This window comes from Octopus bimaculoides, chromosome 11 (assembly GCF_001194135.2).
Source record: "Octopus bimaculoides isolate UCB-OBI-ISO-001 chromosome 11, ASM119413v2, whole genome shotgun sequence".
In the NCBI taxonomy this organism is placed as follows: domain Eukaryota; kingdom Metazoa; phylum Mollusca; class Cephalopoda; order Octopoda; family Octopodidae; genus Octopus; species Octopus bimaculoides.
Window position 1 is genome coordinate 36,913,316 of NC_068991.1, and position 10,012 is coordinate 36,923,327.

The window sequence follows — 10,012 nt, forward strand, 5'->3', positions numbered from 1 at the left end:
TATATATATGTATATATGTATGTATGTATGTATGTATGTATGTATGTATATATATATTGATATGCATGTATATTTGTATGAATGTATACACGGAAAATTTTGTTCACTGCTATATCGAAAATTAAATATTAGTGTGTATATGTTTGTATCTATAAAATATATTATTCCAATGAGTTTAACTGAATTCTTCATGCTTACATTTTACACATATCCTGCTGTATACATGTGTTCATGTTAGACACATGTGTTCATGCTATTTGCTGGCATTGTATTTGTCACCATATGTATTTCTGCTTGTATATATTGTTGTGTTTGTTTCAGGAAGAACCTCTGACCATGTTCTGTTGCCACGATCATATGTTTGAGTTTACAATTCTGCGAACATTTAAAAATATATTTCTGTTCATAGGTGTGTTTGGACATTAATAAGCTACTGACCGATCTTCTCCAAATACCTGAATTACGAGCACATTATAACAGATTATATATGTGTGTATGTGCGCGCGTGTTTATATATATGTATGTATGTATGTATGTATGTATGTATGTACGTATGTCTGTATGAATTTAGGTCGCAGGCGGATTCAATTCTTAAGCTCCGTCTTCTTAACATTTTACGGATGAATTGACTCGAAGAAAGACAAAGTTCCAGCGGATAACAAAAACGAAAAATGTGCAACCAATCATAAGTGCAAAGGATGCCTTTATATGAGATCATAAAAAAATTTACAAGATATAAATAGATCTTCACAGTTCAATGGCGGTTGATATTCCATATCATGGAAACAGGTGTATCTAATATAGCAGTGTTACTCAAAATCATTTAAACAAACCTCCATGCGAGAAGTACAGAATAATCTCTTCAGAATGATGATTGACTGTTCTATTTGCCATTCATTCTTCCAGTGTTGGACGATAAATAAAATTCCAGTAAGAACTGAGGTCGAGCTAATCGACCGTATCCTTCAACTAGGATTGTACCTATGTGTGAAATCAATATATTTCAATGAACAGTTAAAACATTGGTTACTCATTCTTACCATGCCAAATTGCTAAGCCTGTCTCATTTAATGTTCAACTTGCATTCTGCTGGTTGAAACCCTCAGGAAAAATGTGGGACGTGGTGAGCTATCAAAACGTTGTATTTCTGGGAAAGAAGTATTAAGTGAAGTGTTTATTGCAAATTTTGTGCACTGAAACAAAATATGGATGCCGAGAAGACAAAAAATCGGTGAATTGTTTGGGCTTCTTAGAAAGTACGGTAGCCGTGTTATTTGCAGTTGAACAAAGTGGATGCAGCACGTCGATGAGATAGGGGTTTATAGCCTGTGATCCAGTTTGATTAAACAATCGGCTGGAAGATCGTTTTTTGTACTTCTTCTTTATCATACATGGTTTAGCTTCCCTGTACTGAATATATAATTCCCCGATGTGTGCAACATTTACGTATTGAAGAGGTCCCTGTTTAATTGGGTTGTGAGATAAAGAAATAGAAAAACAAAAAGGTAGAGATATGGACGGATAGACATGCAGACTATACATGCATATCCAAAATTTAAACCAAATTCTACAACTACATAATGCGTCCTTCTTTACTTATTACGTTTCTTATTTGTTAACTAAACCGCGACATATCGTTTGGTTTTGCAACAGATAAATAATCAGTTTATGCTGGAAATGATCTGCTAATCACTCATCGATGAACTTAGATTTCTTCGAATAAACATTACAATATGGGTTAGTGTGATGGCGAAGCGAGAGTTCGAATGGCGGAGACGTTAAGATACACGGTGCCCAGTCAATGAGTTGACGACTCACATTTTGTCATTACCCTATGTTGTGCTAGCTTTCAACATCTGATTTCAACTTTCTCAAGGTAGGTGCAATATATTTCCCTCACAGACAGAACGGTGACACAGTAAAACTAGGTGATGTTTCGTTTGACTTACAGAAATGACGATAATAATGGTGGTGATGATTATGATGATGAAGACGACGACGACGACGACGACGACGACGACGACGACGACGACGACGACGACGACGACGATGACGATGATGATGATGATGATGATGATGATGATGAGGGTGGTGGTGGTGCTGATGGCAATGATGACGTACAGTACCTCTCGGAAGAAAATCTATTGACAATAAAACACTGTCAAATGTAGGACGCTGTTTTATCGCAAATAACATTTCTTTCGAGATTCGACACTCAACAGCATAGCACCCTGAAAACTAAAGATATAATCCCTGATCACACAGGTCTTTGTTATTTGGAAAATAGTTAGCAGGGTTGTTGTTAGTGAAAGCATCATCGTCTAGTAGTAAGTTTTTACGTATGGCTATGTATAGACAAAACATCTTAAAGATTTTCAAGAAATAATCCATCGGTGTGATACCTTGACTCTTAAGGAAACCCCTATGAATTATTTTGTTCCCTTACTTGGAGCATGGACTGAGCTATGCATAATGAGCTATTTATAATGGTTATGCTTGGAATGTAGTTTTTATACATCTCCGATTACACCAAAATATACTATTTTCTCCGTTGCTATTGTATCCAAGCTGTTTCCTACTTACACAGAGCGTCTCTTATTTATCAGTTCTGGTGGTCGGTGTATGAGATGGCAGTAGCCGAGCGTCACGGGATCTGTACATTGTTTGTGGTGCCATATTTACGGTAAACAAAAGTGAAGTGTAACATAGTAAAATAACATAATAATCACTTTTGTAGTTGCGGGCATTCCAGGGGTAAATTAATGATTTCAAATTATGGCACAAGACCAGCAGCAATTTTAATGGACGGAGTAAGTTGATTATACATCGACCCCAGGATTCAAATAGCTCTTATTTCATCAACCCCGAAAACATGAAAAGCAAAGTCGACCCTCAGCAAACTTCGAGCCCAGAACAGGAAGAAATACTACTAAGCATGTTGTCCAACTTGCCAACGATTATTCCAGCCCACTGCCTTTTCCAAGGATCAAAATAATATAACTCACAATGCTACCTAGAAATTTATTGCTACGATACACTCCGAATATTATTGGTCTTTGGTCCCCGAAGTAAACAACAGTATTAGTGAACGAAGAACTGCTGAACACTGCCTTTTGTTCATGTTATGCACGAGAACGTTCCTCTTATTTGGGTTAGCCGCAGTCCACTTAATTGTAAGCGGGCCTCATAGACTTTTTTTCATAATTCACTGTAGTCCTAAATAGATATATTTGCACCCAGTGTTGATATCTTGTGTGGAATACTGAAGCAGAACAAATATATTACATGTATGAGTGTAGACAAGTTCTTTGAAATATAAGAAACAAAATAGCATTTCGGCATTTCAGTTACTCCTTTTCTCAGAGGGCAGGACATTTAACTGCTATATCTAGCATATAGTTCGAACATGCGGAGGGTCCCAGGCTAACTTTTCATTTAAGAGACATTCCTCTCCTATTTCTAACAGGTCGAGCGACCATGAAGGAGCCCACACTTGTTATTGTCCATTGACCCAGTTCAACTCTGATTAAAGGTTTCTTTGTTCCAATTTTTTTGTCTGTTTGTTTATAGGTGTCACAACCCATCTCTTCTTTTTCAGACATAGTGCATTTTGGACAAAGTTATTTAAAGTGTCCTTTCTAATTGCAGATGGTAACATATAATTTGATTGAGATTTGACTGATATTTCTAGCAGGCTAGATCACAAATTTTGTTTAATGTGTAGCTCTTATTTTTATGGAGCAAAAGTTGATTTGTATCACAAATACATCAACAAGAGTGAGGCAGATAAATATGTTTATTTTGCTGCAAAATTGAGGCTTCTGTTGTCTCGTAATAGAAACATGTTAGTAGTTGACATCATAGCAAATATCGGCCGGAATCGAAAATGCTTTAGAAAAAGAGAGACAAGTGTTAGAAAGTAAAATAAAAATGCATTTTAAAATATTAACTTCTTTAATATACTTTTCAGGTAAACTAAAATAAAAGAAATTATTTTCCGTTATCACAACAACATAAATAGCAAGAAGGCCATAATGAGCAGCAAAAACATGCACAACAACAGAAGCATAAACAAAAACTGCAATATCACTAGTATAAAAAGTAACGTTGCGATTTCTAAAACAGGTGTCAGTTTAAGATAGGGATTTAGTTGATGCAATCTACCCTAGTATATTGATTTCTAATTTTGGCAAGGCCTGAAAATTCGGGAGATGGGATAAGTCAATTACATCGACCTCAATGTTCAACTGGTACTTATTTTATCGACCTCGAAAGGATAAAAGGCAAAACCAACTTTGGTGGCATTTGTATTCAGAACGTTAAGACAGACGAAATGCCGCTAAGCATTTTTACCGGTGTGCTAACCAATCTACCAGCTCGCCGCCTTACCTATCATTAGGAATATTTAAAAACAAAGCGTCACTTATATGATGTAAAAGACTAATACATTTTACAAATATTATTCACGTAAGTTTCAAATTCTGCCGAGGTCGACTTCGCCTTTCATCCTTTCGAGGTCGGTAAAATAAGTACCAGTGAAACACTGGGGTTGATGTAATCGACTTAACCTCCTCCCAACAAATTTCAGGCCTTGTGCGTATAGTTGAAAGGATTATTCACTTAGGTATCGTTCAATATTTTCTCACTTTTGTTCGTTTCTACGTTCCGAGTTCAAGTATCACTGAGGTCAACTTTGCCTTTCATCCTTTTGGGGTCGATAAAGTAAGTACCAAATGAACAATGTGGTCGACGTAATCGACTTACTCCCTCCCCCGAAATTTCTGGCAACATGCTAAAATTTCAAACCAATATTTATTGCAACAGGATGACGTGTGTGCATTAAATTACAAACCATACGAACGGATGGGTGTATTGTTCAGTCCAAGTTAATAGGAGAATGGGCAATTTGATTCTGATGCATAAAACGTTGGAAAGATGTGGTGTGCAAAACTCAATAAAATGATATTCAACTAAAATTATAACAATCTCAACATAGAACCGGCCTTTACTTCTCAAGTCTTGCGAAAAAAAAAACAGGAGAGGTATAATTGCACCACTATGGACTATGTCTCTATACTATAGCTGTGAAGGCGCGGGGCTTAATGGTTTGGGCGTTCGGCTCTCAATCATAAGGTAGTGAGTTCAATTTCCGGTGGCACGTTGTATGCTTGGGTAAGGCACTTTATTCCACGATGCTCCAGTCCACTCAGCTGGCAAAAATGAGCAGCACCTGTATTTCAAAGGGCCAGCCATGTCACACTCTGTGCCATGCTGAATCTCCCTGAGAACTACGTTAAGGATATGCGTGTCGGTGGAGTATCTCAGCTATTTGCACGTTAATTTCACAAGCAGGTTGTTCCGTTGATCAGATCAATTGGAACCCTGGTCGTCGTAGCCAATGGGGTGCCAGTCTTCTATACTGCAAAATATTTCTATTTTACAACGACAACCTACACTGAAGATAAAAAATACTATGACAATATTCTTGTATAAGCTCTGGAAGGAAAATAGCATAGCCCAGGCTAATGTTGAATTCGTTTAGATTAGCTGACTTAAGATACATTAAGCTAAAATAAGTATCGGTAGTTAGACTAGAGCTGTTAAAAGAAAGACCACCTAACATAAAAACAAAACAAATAAAATTGAGAATATACATCATAAACATAAACCCAACAGGTGCAAAACATAGGAAATATCAAAGAGCAGCAGAGAAATGACTAACAAAACTTAACCAGAACAATACAAACAAAAAATATAAATATGAAGTGTAAGGAAAATTGAAGAATAGAAAATTCTAGAGGTGGAAGTCAAGAACATGGCATTCTAAAGGCGGGGGAAATTAAATAATTAACATCAATGGAAACTCTTCGCTACAACCCAGCGAAAGTATCTCTCAACGATAAAACTCAACAATAAAATGGCAACAACGACAAAAACACAGACTTGGCCAGCACAAACTTTATGAAAATGAGTACGAGTATGAATAGCACAAGCTTCAGCAAAATACAATGCGGCAGCCATTGCAAACTGCGATGGAAAGAGAATTAGAAAGTCATAGAAAATAGAAAACTATAAAAATAGAAAGTAGGAAACCATAAAAATAGAAAACAAAAATAGGAAGCGTCAGGGAATAAGAAAAATATCTTTGAGTCTTTAATGAAATAAATAGCAAAATAATACAAATAAAAGAGATGAGACTAATACAACAGAAATATATCATAACAAAAAATGGAAAAATCAATAATTAAAGAACTCCTGAACAAGTGATTCTCACTGAATTTCAAAAACACCGTCGAAGAAATGTTTTAGCAAACAAAAACTATTCAACTTCAATCCGCACCTACTTTGCGGAAGTAGTACTCCCAAAGACAAAGCCTCCACCTCTGCTGCCCTTTTGCATCCAATTCGACTTTATTCACCTTTGGCCAATTTACACCTCTTCTTTTCCACCAATCAGCCCACCTATTATACACATACTCCAGATGCAGAAAAATATCTGGTTGCTTCAAACCACCAAGATCACCAGCCCTAATAACATCCTTTCCATCACACGCAAACATATTGCCTCAGAATTTGCTCATATGCTCATCGAACTCTTTAATCTCTCACTCTTCACCAAGATCTTCTCTGTCATTTAAAAGCATTCCTTAGTGTGCCCCTTTCCAAAGAAAGGTATTCATTTTAACTCAGCCAACTATCGTTAATATCCCTCCCAAATGATTTATCTCTTTAGAAAAGTTTTGTGATGCTATTCTAGACATCAGCAAAGATTTTGACCGTGTTGGAATGCAAATTTTCAGTCAAAACTTCTCGTCTGTGAGCTCCACCGTTCACTTATCACTTGTGTTGATATCCTCCTATCAAATCATACCGCCATTGCAAATATGACTTCACGGAGATCTTTCTAGAGCACTGTCACTCAATTCTGATGTCCTCATGGGTTTGGGTTTTTTTCGACCGCACTCTCTTTTTTATATACTTCAATAACTTGCCACCATTCTGACATTGCCCATTTTTATGCAGACAGTACACTCTTTCATTCGTTCCTAAATTTCTTCAACCACACATCACCCACATGCTAGTAAGACACCACACACCAATCTTAAATTGATTTCATAAATGGAAACTTTGAGAACATCTACCAATGTAGCCATACTAACCTTGTCACTTTTATCAGCGACAGAAAAAAAAGAGAAAATCCAAACACTATTCTAAACATGAACATCAATCCAAAGCTCTCATGATCCCTTCAAAAATTAGGTGTTACAATCGCCGAAGATCTCTTCCAGAGAAAGTACATCCTTAACATAGCTATGACACATCACAAAGATTTGCTCTTCTCTTTAGGCCAGAAAATATTTCAGTCCCTAACAATTGTGGATAATAAAACCCACTTTGGAGTGTTACTCCAGCATCTGACATAGTACTGCTGATATTCCCACTAACATCTTTATCCAAAAAGGGGCCACTTGACTGACTCTTATAAAGTCATCCACAGACACGCTTCAGCCTCTTTTCTAAAAGCATTCTGCCTCCTCTATCTGACATTTCTGCTGGATGGTCTCATATCATTCAGGCACCCTGACTCACTTGTCTGTCTCAACTACCGTCACCGTGTCGCCTCCACCACCACCTACACATCGCGTTAATCATTGTTTTCAGTCCTTTCTTCTCAGAACCTTGTCTCTCCGGAATCTTTTCACGATCAATCTTTCCTGCAGATGTTAATCTGAAACAGTTTCAACAACATCAGGTTCACTAGTCTCGGAGGTCCTACAATGGTTATGAGTACTGTTCTTTCCTCCAGACTTAGCAATTTAAAAAGCAAAAAATAGCTTCAGCGTAATTTTCTATGGGAATGTTTGAACGAAAAGAAACTATTTTAACAATTGCAGCGCGGAAGATGTTTATAAGCTATTTAAGAACATACAAAAAAAACCGTTAGACTCACTTCAACATTTAAATTTAATTTATGTCAAAATATTTTCGTGGCTTTGAAACCGCGACGAAACCTCTGACGAAACTTCGTGCTACACGAAGTTTTGATGCAGTACGAAGTTTTGTCAGTGAACAGGTCACGGTTTCAAAGTGACGAAAATATTTTGACACAAATTAAATTTAAATTCTGAAGTGAATCTAACGGGTTTTTTGTGTGTTCTTAAATGGTGTATAAACATCTTCCACGCTGCAATTGTTTTTGTTCCAGCACACTATCTCTGATGAAGTGACTTGCTATGCAAGTACATCTCCGTAAAAGAACTATTTTAAATTAGCTGAGAAATGACACATCAGTATCTAAAAATCGATTATGGAATTTCCGAACCAAGAACTGAGAATTGAAGAAAATAAATATGGAACAAATCGACTTGTCTAATAAAGTAAATGATAAGATTTCGTTAATCAAGATTGAAGCGTTAAAATTATCAAAGAGAAAGGATAAGTTAGGGAATTTAACTTTAATCTGTTACAGTTAAAGAAGCGAAATTTTAAAATTGTCTTCCACACACATATTATGAACTTTCGTAAGACTACGAGCATATTTCACCGTTCACTAAAGTCACTATTAACAAACAAGAAAATAAGATGACTCTATATCAGTGTGCTTCGTCGCAATGTGACAATGGGCATGTGAGGTTTGAAAAGGTGAGGGAAGCAGACAAAATTTCACGTTTAAGATGGTTTCGAACCCATTTAAAACTTGTCCAACACCATGGTGAATATAGAAGAATTATATGAACGTAGATATTAGCACGCATCAGTAAATAATTTGTTTGCTAAGTTATTAGCAGGAGCCACAGAATCTTGTGATATTCCTTAACCCGAGGAGGCTTTGGCTGAGAAAACACAGTGATGTCGAAACATGGGTATCCCAAAGTCCACCTTCCGCTATTGAATCGAGTGTGTTATGAACACACATTCGTCTGAAAAGAGAGCTATTCTCCAAGGACGAAATACAACAATGATTAGCATATTCACTTTCGAATATACCGGGACGTATTAAGAATGGTTATATATGTCATAGAAACTGTCTTTTGTTTTCTCATTAACACAGTGGAAAAGGAAAGGAGAAAACATCCCTAATATTTGTTAGGAATATGGCTTATAGCCTTAGAACAAATGCGCTATAGTTCAACTCTTATATTATGATACATTAGAGAAAAAGTAGTTCAGAGACGCATTTCGGGTGAAAAAATAATACTTCAGTTAACAGATTTAAGGCTGGGAGTATTAATAAAACTAGCGAGAAATAAGTAATCGGCGAGGCAAAATTATATCAGCAAATAACTAACATTTTTCCAAACTGTTCAACATAAGCAAGGAACTTGCTTATGCTAAAGACATTTAAAGTGAGATAGATTTTCCTGAATAACCTTTTATTCGGTTATTCTAACTGTATGGTTAATTTAAACATTAAAAATTAGACACTGGTTTAGAAAACACAAATTTAATGATTCAATCGCTGTCAGATAGCACTCAGGAGATTAACAATGTCTGTCGAATTAGTTGGCCCTTTATTTTGATATACGAAGCTAGTTTGTAGCCTTATGGACCGTTGATGATACTATCAATCTGAAGTGCAAATATTTTGTTCACTGCGTTCAAGATTATAATCTTAGTCTCTAAAGGAATATGCTCCCCTTGACGAATAAATGTTAGACAATATAAACACTAACTTAAAACAGAAAACAGCAACATACCAAATATGGGACTCGAAAACGATAGCTTTCTGTGTAATCATCTTACAGATTACACTGCGTGATCATTTGCCGTCCTTTCAAAATTATGTACTATTGAATTTTTTTAATAGTTGAACTCTACTATGTTATCTCTACAAGATAATTTATCACCCACTTAGCGATAGTAGTATATGCCCAGCATAACAAGGTATTCTGTCATAGTTTGCTGACAACTACGAAGAATAGACCAACAAATCAACCAAAAAATACTGAAGCCAACTCTACAAACACTCTTTGATCTAATACATTTTTTATTACAGCTTCTCTGTTATTCG